This window comes from Ovis aries, chromosome 3 (assembly GCF_016772045.2).
Source record: "Ovis aries strain OAR_USU_Benz2616 breed Rambouillet chromosome 3, ARS-UI_Ramb_v3.0, whole genome shotgun sequence".
In the NCBI taxonomy this organism is placed as follows: Eukaryota; Metazoa; Chordata; class Mammalia; order Artiodactyla; family Bovidae; genus Ovis; species Ovis aries.
In genome coordinates, this window is record NC_056056.1 from 162,207,153 (window position 1) to 162,223,416 (window position 16,264).

At 42.8% G+C, this 16,264-nt stretch overlaps 1 protein-coding gene across 23 annotated transcripts in view; it reads left to right on the forward strand.

The window, feature by feature from the left end:
- Nucleotides 1-1,411: 1,411 nt before the first annotated feature.
- R3HDM2 (R3H domain containing 2) overlaps nt 1,412-16,264 on the forward strand; it is a 170,251-nt gene continuing 155,398 nt past the window's right edge. For 21 of the 23 annotated variants that reach the window (XM_060412913.1, XM_060412918.1, XM_060412912.1 and 18 more), the window contains exon 1: nt 1,412-1,735. The gene's annotated coding sequence lies outside the window, so the exon portion shown is untranslated. Of the gene's footprint in view, nt 1,736-9,628; nt 9,667-16,264 lie in introns of all 23 variants that reach the window. The other 2 variants (XM_060412906.1, XM_060412911.1) reach the window with 1 other exon arrangement.

Genomic DNA, 16,264 nt, shown 5'->3' on the forward strand with positions numbered 1-16,264 from the left:
TGGAGAAGACTCTTGAGAGTCCCTTGGACTGCAAGGAGATCCAACCAGTCCATCCTGAAGGAGATTAATCCTGGGATTTCTTTGGAAGGAATGATGCTAAAGCTGAAACTCCAGTACTTTGGCCACCTCATGTGAAGAGTTGACTCACTGGAAAAGACTCTGATGCTGGGAGGGGTTGGGGGCAGGAGGAGAAGGGACGACTGAGGATGAGATGGCTGGATGGCACCACTGACTCGATGGACATGAATCTGAGTGAACTCCGGGAGTTGGTGATGGACAGGGAGGCCTGGCGTGCTGTGATTCATGGGGTCGCAAAGAGTCGAACACGACTGAGCAACTGAACTGAACTGAACTGAGCATGTGAGATGAGTGCAACTGTGCAGTAGTTTGAGCATTCTTTGGCATTGCCTTTCTTTGGGACTGGAATGAAAACTGACCTTTCCCAGTCCTGTGGCCACTGCTGAGTTTTCCAAATTTGCTGGCCTATTGAGTGCAGCACTTTCACAGGAGCAGCATCTTTTGGGACTTGAAATAGCTGAATTGGAATTCCATCACCTCCACTAGCTTTGTTCACTAGTGATGCTTCCTAAGGCCCACTTGACTTCACACTCCAGGATATCTGGCTCTAGGATGGTGATCAGACCATCGTGATGATCTGGGTCATGATTATCTTTTTTGTATAGTTCTTTGGTGTATTCTTGCCATCTCTTCTTAATATCTTCTGCTTCTGTTAGGTCCATACTATTTCTGTCCTTTATTGTGCCCATCTTTGCATGAAATGTTCCCTTGGTATCTCTAATTTTCTTGAAGAGATCTCTAGACTTTCCCATTCATTGTTTTCCTCTATTTCTTTGCACTGATTGCTGAGGAAGGCTTTCTTATCTCTCCTTGCTATTCTTCCGAATGGTTGTCTGAGGAGGCCTTACAAACAGCTATGAAAAGAAGAGAAGTGAAAGGGAAAGATATACCCATTTGAAACCTACTTTATGTCGAGCTAAATTTTTACATCAAAGAAAAAATGGACATTTACCTACTACCTGATCTTTATCCATTTATACTACAAGTATGTACTCCATATATCCTGTTTTGGGAGCAGGAGTTACAGTCCTAGGTGAAAGGCTATTTTGAAAGTACTCTGTAAACTTAAAAATTTCAGTTATTAGTATCATGTTTAAATCAAGGGTAACTCTGACAGGCTTGATCTGTTTCGGGTGAACTAAGGGCGCAGTGGATCTGGATTGGCGGCTGAAGGCCTAGGTAACGGAGCGGAAGCGACAGAGTTGAGAGCGTGAGTGAACGCACGGGGTAGGTGGGTGAACACGCAGGGGGGGTCTGCAGGCGTGGAGACAGGCACACAGGAAGCACAGAAGCGCCGGGCGCAGGACGCGGTGACGACTACGCCGGACGTGGTGACGTAGGGCGCAGGCCGCAGCGGGGGGCGGACTCTGGGCCTTTCTTCCCCTTCTGATTTTCCCCCTCCCCCCTTTTCTCCCTTTCCGGGTTTGGTTTCCCCCTTTTCTCCCCCTCTCCCCCTTCCTTCCCAAGCCCCTTTCCCCTCCCCCGCCCCAGTCCCCCCTGCTCCCCCGCCCTGGGTCCTGGGGAAACCCCCGCTGAGAAGAGCCCGCCCCCAGAAGCGCGCCGCCGCCGGCCGTCGGGGCCGAGCCGCAGCCGAGCGGCCGTGGGCCCGGGCGGCGGGCGGAGACGCTGGCGCCCTCCCCGCTACGGCCCGCGTGAGGTGAGGCCACCTCCGGGCCGAGGGGGCGGGCGACGCGGGCGGCCTGTGGGGAGGGGGCGTGGCGGCCGCGTGGGCGGGTGGGTGGCTGGGCGGAGGCCCCCTGGCCTGGGTTCCCCGCGCTGGCGCTGCCCGGACCCACGGGCGGTGGGTCGACCCGAGCCTCCGGTGAAGGACGGCTCGGAGGCCAGAGACGCCCCGGGTGTGTGCCGGGAGCGCAGGCGAGAAGCGAGGGGCTCGGGGCGGGGGCTGGGGGGACCGGGGCCACCTGTGGCCTGTGCGGTGGGACCTAAAAACTTGCGCCCTTGTGCTCCAGGGTGACTAGTCCTGTGTGTTTCTTGGATCTCCGTTTTTCTTCGAGCCTTGGAAAAATGGGAGGGAAAGATGTTGGAGTGTTTCAGATCTTGGTGGTGCCCGAGTTTATTAGAGGGACAGAAATTTGATTTGGAACATACAAGGAGATGTTTCTGGAGCTTAAAAGTTGGGCCTACGCTTCTTTTGCAGCTAACTCTTGAGGCTTTGAAAACTCTTCTCGGTTTTGATTATCTCTGGAGCCCAAATTGCAACATTTGTGACCATTAGCCTAGTAACTCCACAGAGTATTTATTCATTCAAAATGAATTGTTCTTGGATAATGATGAAAAATGACCGAATAACAGTCCCAGAGGTTCATTAAACCAGAGACCGGTGTGGAAAAATTTAAATTCAGCTCTCAGTTGGATGGATGTCCTATGTTATTTTTTCCAAATAGACTTAACTAACATTGGGAAGCTTGAGCCCTGTGTTGTTGGTATGCAACATGGTGACTGGTGGAGGGAGGTGACAGGTTCCACTTAAGAACTTGCACAAATACCTAGCTTTTTTTAAAAAAACTGTATTTTTGGATAGTCAGATTGACATTTGACTCAGTTGCTTGTGCTCCTCTTTCTTCTTAATGCTTTTTTTCCCCCCTCGTTTTATTTCTCTTATCTCCCCGCCCTGAGGAGTCTGGGGCATCAAGACTAAAATGGCTTAAATAGTGGTAGAAAGTGGTAGTCAATTCAGTTCACTTTTAGTTGTATTTTTCCTTCCCTTTGCGTTTCTCCACAGGGCTGAGAGAACGGAGAACCTTTCTTGAGGGTCTGATGAACTCTCAGCAAAAGTTGTATTACTAATTTTCACTAACAGTTAATAATATTTTACAGTGTTATTTTTCAGTGGTTAAATTCCAGTTAAGTGTCCACTGTATGATTTACACTATAGATTTTCAGTTTTAAAACAAAATTTTAAAAACTTGGGCATGTAAGAATAGGATGCCTGATTTTTTTTTAATCGAAAGGAGTCTGAAGAGATGGCTTCCTTCCTGTATCAGAATAAAACCCAGAGACTTTACAGTCGTCTTTAAAGTCCAAGATCTGTAGCAGCCTTACCTGCTGCCCCCTTCCGCGCAGCAGCAAAGGCACTGGTCTCCTCACTGTTGCTTGAGCACTTAGGCACATCTGCCTCAGCAGCTGTGCTGGTGAGCCTTCCTGGATCACCTTTTTCTTATAAAGCTGCATAACCCTGTATCCTCACCTCCTTTAGGTCTTTACTCAAAAGTCACTCTAACAGTGACATTTCCTAGACGTCTAAATTGCAAAGCCCTTCCTCCACATAGTTACATAACTTTCTATCCCACTTTGCTTTAATTTCCTCCTTACTCATCAACAGATAACATATGTTTAGTCTCACCCTTTAGAAAATAAGCTTCATGAGGTTTAGATAATCTTTATCAGTTGCTGTATCCTCAGCTCTTAGCATAGCCCTTGACCTGCAGCAGGTGCTCAACAAATTTATTGACTAACTAGGTAGAGTAGTTTTATTCTTGAACGCTCTCATTGTCATAAATGAGAGACATGGATTTCCACTAGGCTTTTATAAGCTATTTATTGGAAGAACTTGAGATTTTTTTTTCTGTCAGTTCTTGCCACGTTTCTGTTTTGACAGAAGTCTTGTGTTTTCAGGTTTTTGAGTGAAAGCACTTTGAAAGCAGAGAGGATGGAGTGTGGTGTCTTAGAGGAAGATTATCTCAGATCTCATGTGGTCAGAATTTTTACTGTTTCAGGCTCTTCCTGGAGATTGGTTCACATCCTCGAAGAGACAAATATCACCATCCTTACCTCTTTGGCCTCAGAACTAAGTAGGCTGGTTCCACTGAATTTTTCAGTAGACTGAAGATGTTACTATTATAGTCTGGGCTGTATGGGTTAGATTTCCACCCCACCCCCACCCCCCCATTAGTGTGGAGACAGTTGAGCTTGAAAACTTGTAAGAAAACCCTTCTCTAACAATGGTGGAGTGTTTGATTGTGGGGAACATCTGATCCATCTTTCCACAAACCCATTTTTGGGGTCATTTTTAGCAACTAAAGTCTGAGGATAAAGGAGCAGGCCCCCTGAGTTCTGTGGATTTTCTGTCATTTATTTTTTCCTTTCTTATTTCTTGATTGGTGTATTTGTTATCTTCATTGACCTTCTGGCTAAAGTGGCCTGGATGAGATTTCTCTCTGGGGGCAGCCCTGGCTACTGTTTTTCAGCTTAGGAAGGTGAAAGGGGTGAGAGAGTGCTTTTAACACTTTGAATGCTGGTTGCAAAGCTGTTTTTATTTAAATTTTTATCAGGACATTGAAAGCTTCCAATCCTATGAGAGAAAGGTTTGAGTTGGGGGTGAGAGTATGGGAGAATTGGGGACCATGTGTATATTGGATTGGGTCTGATGCTGTTATTATTAATGTAGAGAGGTATATTCTTGTTTTGTGAATACTTTCTGGTAAAATTTTGGCACATTGATAAAAACTTCTACCACATTTGTTCCTTTTAAAGTCCTTTCACAAAGTTTCTAGGAAGTCTGTCTCAGTACCTAGAGATACTCAAACATCTTACATTCTCACCTCTTAAGAGATAAATACTGTACTGAGTACTGATGTTTTAGTATAGGTAATGGTTTCTGAATGAGGTATTGCTTGTTCCTGTGCCAGGTCTCTTCATGAACTCGAGGAAAGCTTTTAGGAGAAAGCAAGTTTTGAGGAAGGGATAAAAGTGCTGCGTTTTCATTACATGGCTCCGGGAAGTACAGAGGAGAGAATTTTATGAAATTCTGTGTGTGTGCAGATGGGTGTTGTTTTTATTTTATTTTTCCTTCTGTGTCTACTAGTGAGATGGGATAAAGGACTGTAACTGTCCCTCTGTGAAATGTGCTGCCAACTTACAAGTAGGGAAAATAACTGGACTCATGGCTTGAATACGTGTGCATGAATACAGTTGGTGGGTCTAATTTTAGAGACCGTCTTCATACACAGTGGCTTTAGTATTTTCCTCCTGCTGTATCCTTTCACCCTCTGTAGAAAACATTCCACTTCATTGTCTTTTCTGGTTACCTTTTGTTCTTTCTATGGTTGCCACTTTGGTAAAGTAGCACTTGTTGCATCTCTCTGATGAAGTTATTCTGTCTGTTCCTTCTTAAATTTGAGTTTATTTCTGAAAACAGATATAGATAGGAAAGATTTCTTAACCTTGATCTGTTTTAATTCCTTTGTGAGTTCCCTTAGATTTCCTTAGCATGTGTGTGTTTTCTCCAACTCTTAAAATAGGTGTTGAAAGCCCTAATTACAGTAATCTGCAGTGCTTCGATCATTTTTACTTGGGCTGTATGAAAGGAAAGATTTGGGGATGTTTTGTAAATCCACCCACTTTTTGCTTTTCTGCAAGATCTGTTGTGAGTTGTTCAATCCAGTTGTTTGATGCTATACTGGGAAGACCGTTTCTGCTTTCTAGTTTTTGTTTTTTTAATTAATTAATTAGTTAATTTGGCTTCATCGGGTCTTAGATGCATCATGCGGGATTTTTCACTGTGGCACTCAGACTCCAGTTGCGGTGAGCAGGCTTAGTTGCTCCAGCATCTGGGATCTTCGTGCTCCTGATCAGGGATCGAAACCTATATCCCCTGCATTGCTAGGCGGATTCTTAACCATTGGACCATCACAGAAGTCCTGTCAGCTTTCTAGTTTTGACAATAAGTTTCCTGGAATGTTTTAAAAAAGAACTAATCAAATTGGGAACCCCAGCCTGGAGATGAGAGAGGATAAGGAGAAAAGGTAAAGAAAAAAACAAACACCCTAAGGCTCAGGCAGTCATGTCTCCCGTAGTCAAAACACTTATGGTAATTTTTAAAAGACACTTTATTCTATCCCTCCTTAATTTGTATACCACAAGGGACAAAAAAAATCTTTGCAGTCTCTTTAACTGCTAGGAGATAATTTTTAGACCTTTCTGGGTATTTTCTTGGGGGGACAAAATGGAGCCAGTTGTTCCAGTGTTCTTGTAAGGTCTCTTCCCTGGCTTAGGCCAGCGCACTAAAGGCGTTAGTTTTGTTTTGCAGCTTGTGTTTGTTTTCATTGAAGACTGAGACTCTTTTGCAGGCGAGTAAAAACTGTAGTTTTATACCCATACGATTACTTTGAGGTCCCAAAATATCTCAGCTTGAGTCCTTATCCTGTAGAGCTAGAAGTGTAAAGATAAATGAGGTAATCAGCAGGGTTTAAAATAATCAGTCCAGCGATTAGGACTCTGTGCTTTCGCTGCTGAGGGGCTGCGTTCAATCCCTGGTGGAGAAACTAAGATCCCGCAAGCCTCGTGGCGTGGCCAAAAAAATAAAAAAATGAAGCTCTATAAGTTAAAAAAGAAACAGTTCAATTTCTTTTTTCTTTTTTAAATTAATTTTTATTGGAGTATAGTTGAGTTACAATGTTGTGTTTGTTTCTGCTATATAGCAGAGCAAATCAGTTGTACATATATCCACTCTTTTAGGATTTTCCCCATATAGCTCATTACAGAGTTATTAATTAATTACAGTTTATTTATTTATTTTTGGCTGTGCTGGATCTTCATTGCTGTGCAGGCTTTTCTCTGGTTGTAGCAAATGGGGGCTACTCTCTAGTTGTGGTGCTCACACTTCTCATTGCGGTGGCTTCTCTTGTTGCTGAGCAGGGGCTCTAGGGGGGTGGGCTTCAGTAGTTGCAGCACATGGCTCAGTAAATTTTTGTTTGTGAGCCTGTGTTCTGGAGGATAGGCTCAGTAATTGTGGCACATGGGCTTAGTTCCTCTGTGGCAGGCATGTGGGATTGTCCTCGATCAGGGATCGAACCCGTGTCTCCTGCATTGACAGGCATATTTTTTATCACTGAGCTACCAGGGTGCCCTTTAATTAATTTTTATTAAGGTATAGTTGCTTTGCAGTGTTGTGCTAGTTTCTGCTGTATAGCAAAGTGAATCAGCTATGTGTGCACGTGTGCCAAGTCACTTCAGTCGTGTCAGACTTTCTGCAACTCTGTGGACTATTATAGCCTGTCAGGTTTCTCTGTCCATGCGATTCTCCAGGTAAGAATGCTGGAGCGGGTTGCCATGTTGTCCTCCAGGGGCTCTTCCCAACCCAGGGGTTGAAACTGTGTTTCTTGCATCTCCTGCATTAACGGCAGACTGCTGCTGCTGCTGCTGCTGCTGCTAGTTACCGCTATTTACCATTAGCGCCACCTGGGAAGCCTGAATCAGCTATCAGTTCAGTTCAGTCGCTCAGTCGTGTCCGACTCTTCGCAACCCCATGAATTCAGACTCAAATTGAAGAAAGTAGGGAAAACCGCTAGACCATTCAGGTATGACCTAAATCAAATCCCTTATGATTATACAGTGGAAGTGAGAAATAGATTTAAGGGCCTAGATCTGATAGATAGAGTGCCTGATGAACTATGGAATCAGCTATACATACACATATATCTCCTCTTTTTTAGATTTCCTTCCCATTTAGGTCACCACAGAGCATTGAGTAGAGTTCCCTGTGCTATCTAGTAGTTTCTCATTAGTTGTCTATTTTATACATAGTATCAATAGTGTGTATATGCGGATCCCCATCTCCCAGTTCATCCCACCCCTGAAATACTCTGAAACCCAGATTTCAGAGTATTGATTCCCTGTTCTGTACAGTAGGTTCTTACTGTTGTGTTGTTGTGTGGTTGCTAAGTCATGTCCAACTCTTTGGTGACCCATGGACTGTAGCCTGCCAGGCTCTTTTGTCCTTGGAATTTCCCAGGCAAGAATACTGGAGTAGGTTGATATTTCCTTCTCCAGGGCATCTTTACCACCCAAGGATCTAACCTGTATCTCCTGCATTAGCAGGTGGATTCTTTTACTAATGAGCCACCTGGGAGGCCCAGATTCTTATTAGTTATCTATTTTATATATAGTAATGTGAATATGTCAATCCCAGTTTCCCAGTTATTCGTCACCCCTACCCCTTTGGTAACTGTAAGTTTGTTTTCTATTTTCATGACTTTATTTCTGTTTTGTAGATAAGTTCATTTGTACCATTTTTAAAAAATTCTACATATAAGCAATATCATATAATATTTGTCTTTCTCTGTCTGACTTAGTTCATTCAGTATGATGATCTCTAGGTCCATCCTTGTTGCTGCAAATGCTATTTCGTTCCTTTTTGAGGCTGAATAATATAATGGATCTTCCTGGTGCCTACAACGCGGGAGACCTGGGTTCAATCCCTGGGTCGAGAAGATCTCCTAGAGAAGCAAATGACAACCCACTCCAGTATTCTTGCCTGGAAAATCCCATGGACGGAGGAACCTGGTTGGGCTACACATATATACACACATATATATGTATCACGTCTTCTTTGTTCCTCTGTTTATGGACGTTTAGGTTGCTTCCATGTCCTGGCTATTGTAAATAGTGCTGCTCTGAACATTGGGATGCAGGTATCTTTTTGAATTATGGTGTTCTCCTGGTTTATACCTAGGAGTGGGACTGCTGGATCATGTGGTGGTTCTTTTTTTACTTTTTTAAGGAACCTCCATACTGTTCCCTGGGGCTTCCCTGGAGAAGAATCCGCTTCTGGGGCTCAGTGGTAAAGAATTGGCCTGCCAGTGCAGGAGATGCACGTTTGATCCCTGGGTTGGGAAGATCCCCTGGAGAAGGAAATGGCAACTGACTCCAGTATTCTTGCCTGGGAAACCCCATGGACAGAGGAACCTGGCACACTACAGTCCATGGAGTTGCAGAGTTGGACATGACTTAGTGACTAAACAACAAACAAATAATACTGTTCTCCATAGTGGCTGTGCCAATTTACATTCCCTCCAACAGTGTGGGAGCATTTTCTTTTCTCTATACCCTCTCTAGCGTTTATTATTTGTAGATTTTTTGATAATGGCCTTTTGACCAGTATGAGGTGATACTTCATTGTAGTTTTGATTGCCTTTCTGTAGTAAGGCAAATGTTGAGGATATTTTCATGTGCCTACTGGCCCTCTGTATGTCTTATTTGGAGAAATATCTATTTAGATCTTCCACCCATTTTTTGATTGGGTTTTTTTTTTTTAAATTGGGCTTCATGAGCTGCTTGTATATATTTGGAGCTTAATCCCTTGTCTGTTGCTTCATTTGCAAATACTTTCTTTCATTCTGAGGGTTGCCATTTTGTTTATGATTTCCTTTGCTGTGCAAAAACTTTAATAAAATAACTTAGTTTATTTCTAATTGGTATTTGTTGATTGTGCATCTGTGAGGCAGTGGGAAAAGAAAGAGAAAAAAGTGACTTGAAGACCAGTCAAGTTCTCACTTGATCTTTCGGAGGTAATGTTTTTTGATAGTATTTATTTGTCTGTTTTTGGCTGTGCTGGGTCTTCATTGCTGTGTGGGCTTTTGTCTAGCTACAGCCAGTGGGGTCTGCTCTTTGTTGTGGTTCGCAGGCTTCTCATTTCCATGACTTCTCAGTCTCTAGGGCGTGCGGACTTCAGTAGTTGTGGTTCCTGGGCTTAGTTGCTCTGCAGCATCCCTTCCCGTACCAGGGATCAAACCGTGTCTCTCCTTGGCAGGTGGATTCTAACACTGAACCACCAGGGAAGCCCTGAAGGTAATTTCTTTAAGTTAATTTTTATTGGAATATATTTGCTTTGCAATGTGTTTCTGCTCTACAGCGAAGTTAATCAGTTATGCAAACACACGTATATTTATATGTAAATCCCACCCTTTTTAGATTTCCTTCCTGTTTAGGTCACCACAGAGCTCTGAATAGAGTTCCCTGTGCTATACAATAGGTTCTCATTAGTTTTCTGTTTTATATGTAGTAGTATATATATGTCAATCCCAATCTCCCAGTTCATCCCGTCCACCCCCTTCCCCTTTGATATCCATAAGTTTTTTCTCTACGTCTGTATTTCTGCTTTGCAAATGAGTTCATCTGTACCATTTTTCTAGATTCCATATAAAAGCATTAATATATGGTATTTGTTTTTCTGTTTGACTTAACTCCATTCAGCATGATGATCTCTTAATTCTGTTCATGTTGCTGCAAATGCACTATTTCATTCCTTTTCATGACTGAATAATATTCCACTGTATATATGTTTCACATCTTCTTTATCCATTCCTTTGTTGATGGACATTTAGGCTACTTCCATGTCCTGGCTATTATAAGTAGTGCTGCAGTGAATGTTGGGATGTATGTATCTTTTTGTGTGTGTGTGGGGAAATATAATTGCTTTACAATGTTATGTCAGTTTCTGCTGTACAACAAAATGAATTAGCTATTTGTATACATACATCCCCTCCCTCTTGAACCTCTTTCTCTCCCATCCCACCCCTTCCTTCCACCAATGTAGGTCATCACAGAGGACCAAGCTGGTCTCCCTTGTTACACTGCAACTTCCCACTAGTTATTTTATACACATTAATGTGTGTGTATACATTATACATTATGTAGATTATTACATATACATACGTACATTATATACATTACGTACAATGTATATATGTCAGTCCTGCATTGCTGTTTGTCTTAATCCTCAGCTTCTTCCCCATGTGTCCACGGTCTGTTCTCTGTGTCTGTGTCTTTAATCCTGCCTTGCAAACAAACTCATCTGTACCATCTTTCTAGATTCCATACATATGGATTAATATATGATACTTGTTTTTTTCTTTCTGACTTACTTTACTCTATATGACAGACTCTTGGTCCACCCACATCACTGCAGATGACCTAGTTTTATTACTTTTTTATGGCTAATAGTTCAGTGTATATATGTACCACATCTTTGTCCATTCATCTGTCAATGGATATTGAGGTTGCTTCCATGTTCTGGCTATTGTAAAGAGTGCTGCAGTGAACATTGGGGTACATGTGTCTTTTTGAATTATGGTTATGATGGTTTTCTCAGGGTATATGCATAGTAGTGGGATTGCTGGTTCACATGTTATTTCTGTCTTTTGTGGTTTTTAAAAATATTTATTTATTGTTGTGCTAGGTCTTCAGTGCTGTGTGCGGACTTTCTCTAGTTGGGGAGAATGGGAACTACTCTCTAGTTGCGACGCATGGGCTTCTCATTGCGGCGGCTTCTCTTGTTGTGGAGCACAGGCTCTAGGCATGCGGGCTTCAGTAGCTGGACCACATAGGCTCAGTAGCTATGGCGCACTACTCTGCCGAGGCACGTGGGAACTTCTTGGACCAGTGCTCAAACCTGTGTCCCCTGCACTGGCAGGCAGATTCTTAACCTGGACCATCAGGAAAGTCCCCCTTTTTAGCCTTTTAAGGAACCTCCATACTGTTCTCTGTTGTGGCTGTACCAATTTACGTTTCCACCAACAGTTTAGGAGGGTTTTCTTTTCTCCACACCATTTCCAGCATTTATTGTTTGTAGATTTCTTTCTTTCTTTCTTTAAAAATTTTCCTTGTGTGTGTGTGTGTTTTATTATTTTTAGATTTTTTTGATGATGGCCATTTTGGAGGTAATTTTGCTCCCACTGCTAGTCTTTTATATAATTCTCGTCTAGTGTACAGCATAGAGGTAAACTTTTAATTATTAACTTGTTTCCTTTGCCACTTGATTCATTATCTACCTTATGTGATGTTTTTTGTGTGTTTCATGTTGATAACATTTGTGTTGCAGTGTTTATTATTAATAATGATCAAAACCATATTTCATATCTGTAAAGCATTTTCTTTTTCCTAAAAGCTCATCAAACCTTAAAGTGGTCAACATTCATATTAAAAGGTAGATTTTCCAAGGATGCAGTTCATATTTTTGTGAGGGCAGTTTTTTTTTGTTGCATGTGCCAGTTGCCAGGACTTTTGTCAGTTTTTGACACATGGGCAACACTATGGGCGTTCTTTGTGCCTTGGAGAAGAGTGGTTCAGACTTCTGTAAGCTTTGTAACAGAACAAGGAGGAAAGTAATCAAGGCAGTGACAGCTCACACTTAATAAGTGATATATTTGAAATATAGTTTTCTTCCTATGCTCAGCAAATTATGTTGTCTCCTTTGTGATTCTGTGGGAAAAGGGAGAAAGATCTAGGACAGTGACCAGCTGATAACTTGCAGGAAGCAATGTGCTATAACTGTGTAGAAGGCGAGTGGCCACTTAGTGTTTCTAAACCATTGGTGGGGCTGCTCCCAGCAGCCGTCAACATCAGTGGGAAGAATATGGTGGGCCTTGTTAATTTAATGGATTTCTTTTCATCTTTATTTCAAGTTTTCTGGAGCATTTGTCACTTTTGACCCTTCTCTTTCTTAAAATGTTTTAGTGATACTACTTTCTTTTCCACTTGCATTCCTGGCCCTTTGTCCCCTGCTTATCCCTTAAATATGCATTTTCCTTAAGGTTACTATTGTATTCTCTCTCTTTACCTCTGATTCTTAAACCTAATGCCATAAGCATCTCTTGGAGAATTTAGGAATGTGACTTACAAAAGCCTTCATGATCTCACCACTGCCAGCTGCTGTGACTTAACTTGTGCCTCATTTCCCTGTTCTTACTATTCCTTCATTACAGTTCTGTTTTATTTGCTCCATAGCACTTACCACTATCTTAGTTATCTCGTTTGTTTTCTTGTCTATAGTCTGGCCATAGCCAAAACCTCAAACCTGTAAGTACAGGGGTCTTGTTTATTTTGTAACTGCTGTATTCCTTGTGCCTAGAATGGTCTTTCAGGACACATTTATGGAACGAATGAATGAGTGAATGGGTGAAACATGGGTTCCTGGGCTTATGCCCAGGGATTTTGACTTAGTAGGCTTGGGATGGAGCCCAGGAATTTGTGTATTAGCAAACATTCCAGGTATTTGTGATGTCTCTGGTCAGTTGTCTTGGATAACATTTATCCAAGAATATTGTCCTACATAGTTTGTCACATATCCACCCGGATAGCTTCACGTGGCATCTGTTATAAGCTGGCAATTTGTCATTCTCTGTGTCCAATTTGATATTTTACCCGAGGTGCTGCTGCTGCTGCTGGCTAAGTCGCTTCAGTCGTGTCCGACTCTGTGACCCCACAGACAGCAGCCCACCAGGCTCCCCAGTCCCTGGGATTCTCCAGGCAAGAACACTGGAGTGGGTTGCCATTTCCTTCTCCAATGCATGAAAGTGAAAAGTGAAAGTGAAGTCACTCAGTCATGCCCGACTCTATGCGACCCCATGGACAGCAGACCACCAGGCTCCTCCGTCCACAGGATTCTCCAGGCAAGAGTACTGGAGTGGGGTGCCGTTGCCTTCTCCATTTACCTGAGCACTAGGTTCATTTATTCAGTGATCTCTTGAACATCTCCATATGACTGCCACACAGCATCTCAGACTCAGTATGACCAAAGCATAAATGAATTCTTTTTTCTTTGAATTATACTGCCTAGTTGTGTAAGCTAGAAACCTGGATATCATACTTTAGTCATTCTTACTGTTTGATATTAAGTAATCATGCAGTTAGGTAGCCTCTTATCTGCTCAATTTCTGATGAATCTTTTTAATTTCTCTCCATCAGCATTGCTACCATCATCTCTTATTCGGATAAGTGTAATGGCCTTTAACTGGCTTCCCTGCCCTAGTCCTATTCCTTCTAATATTTCATTTAGTTTTACCCTTCTGCCAAAGAAAACTGAAGTCTGTTGTTTTCTCCAGCTTAATTTTAAATGTCATCTTGCTCCCAGTACAAAGGCTCAGCCAAACACACACACACAGGGATTTCCCTGGTGGTCTAGTGGTTAAGGCTCTGTGCTTCTGATGCAGGGAGCATGGATTTGACCCCTGGTTGGGGAACTAAGATCACATGCTGAATGGCCAATAAATAAAATAAAGCATCTATATATGTATAATTTATTCATCTGTGCCAGGTCTTAGTTGTGGCATGTAGAATCTAGTTCCCTGATAAGGGATTGAACCTGAGCCCCCTGCATTGGGATCGTGGAGTCTTACACAGACACACACACACACACACCCCTAGCTTGTTTTATCTTACCTACCTTATATTTTGCTCCTTTTCACCTTGCTTTCAGGGTTAGGCTTCAGCTACAGATGAATTCCTTGTTCATTTACCTTCCCTGTTCTCACACCTTGCCACCCTTGGGTACACCATTGTTTCAACAGGGCACCTCTGCACCCCAAAACAACAGATGCCCTCCTTCGCTTAGGTGTAATGTTCTGGAACCCTTCGGGGCATCCCAGACTTCTCATTTTGTCTGCCTTTTTTGAACCAATTTTCACAAATCTGGATTCCTCCTTGTCTTTACCATATTTCCCTCTGTACATTCCATTCTGAGTTTCCTGCTCACACTGAAGTTAAATTTTCTAGAATTGTCATCTCTCCAGTGCCAAAAGAGCTCTCTAGAGCATGTGATTTTTGTCTTATTCCTCTACTAGGTGTAAAGGAAAAGAGAAGAAAAGAAAAATAATTAGATATTTTGAGGTATATGTTCTAGAGGTCTGTTGTCTAGATTGTGATTTGGCCAGTTTGCTGTTGTTTTGGCTGTGCCACTTGGGATCTTAGTTCTCCAACCAGAGGTGGGATTGAACCTGTGCCCTTGCAATGGAAGCACATAGTGCGGTGGTGGCATTAGCACTTTGCGGTGCATCTCACTGATTTGCTGAGCATATTTTTCAGATGTAATGGTTTCCGCTGGATTCAGAAAGCAGTTGTGAATCAGACTGGCAGCAGACCCCCAAACAGTGACCAAGACCTTTTTTTGGTGCAAGTTTGGCTTTGGGAAGCGCTTTGCAGCTTCTCGGTCCTCCCACTGAGCTGGTCATCACTGATCGTTGTATACAATCCACTTTTTGTTGCCTGTCACAATTTGATCGAGACATGGTTCATCGTTGTTGCATAGAATACGAGAAGATGACACTTGAAAAGGATGCTTTTTTGATTTTCAGTCAGCTTTTGAGGCACTCATTTATCAAGCTTTTTTACCTGTCCAGTTTGCTTCAAATGCTGAACAAATGGTCGACATTGAGTTCTTTGGTAGCTTTTCCTGTAGGTATAAGAGGATTAGCTTTGATGATTCCTCTCAGTTGGTCATTGTCAACTTCCAGGGGCCGGCACAGTGCTCCTCATCTTCAAAGCTCTCTGCTCCTTTGCAGAACTTGAACCGCCACCTCACTATGTGTTCATTAGTAGTTCCTGAGCCAAATGCATTGTTGATGTTGCAAGTTGTCTCTGCTACTTTCCGACCCATTTTGAACTGGAATAAGAAAATCACTCGAATTTGCTTTTTGTCTAACATATCCTTAGTCTAAAGTAAGTATAAAATAAACGGCAAATAATAAGTCATTAGCAAAAAACATAGAGTAAGAAATGCATAACATAACCACATTTATTTAAGAATGTATTCCAATATCAAACGGCAAAGTTCAGCGGTACAAAACCACAATTGCTACTGTACCAACCTAATATTTAAGCATTAGATGAGTTACTATTGTTAAAACACTCCCTTACTCCATATTAGACAAGAGTTTCCTTCATTGCATGTAGACAAAGCGGGCTATAGGCAGGATAAACACATACTAGTCTAATATATTGGAGAAGGCAATGGCACCTCACTCCAGTACTCCTGCCTGGAAAATCCCATGGACGGAGGAGCCTGGTGGGCTGCAGTCCATGGGGTCACTAAGAGTCGGGCACGACTGAGCAACTTCACTTTCACTTTTCACTTTCATGCATTGGAGAAGGAAATGGCAACCCACTCCAGTGTTCTTGCCTGGAGAATCCCAGGGACAGAGGAGCCAGGTGGGCTGCCGTCTGTGGGGTTGCACAGAGTCAGACACAACTGAAGTGACTTAGCAGCAGAAGTAGCAGCAGCAGTCTAATATATCACTGTGTCCTGTGAAACCTAGTCAGCATTAGTGGATTTTTACTAACAAATGAACCCTCTTTCAGATTCATGACACACACACACGGTTTATTCAGATAAACTTGTCTGCTCATACATTGCTGCTACTGCTGCTACGTTGCTTCAGTCCTGTCCGACTCTGTGCGACCCCATAGATGTCACTGGGATTCTCCAGGCAAGAACACTGGAGTGGGCTGCCATTTCCTTCTCCAGTGCATAAAAGTGAAAGTGAAGTCGCTCAGTTGTGTCCGACTCCTAGCGACCCCATGGACTGCAGCCCACCAGGCTCCTCCGTCCATGGGATTGTCCAGGCAAGAGTACTGGAGTGGGTTGCCATTGCCCTCTCCGGCTCATATATTG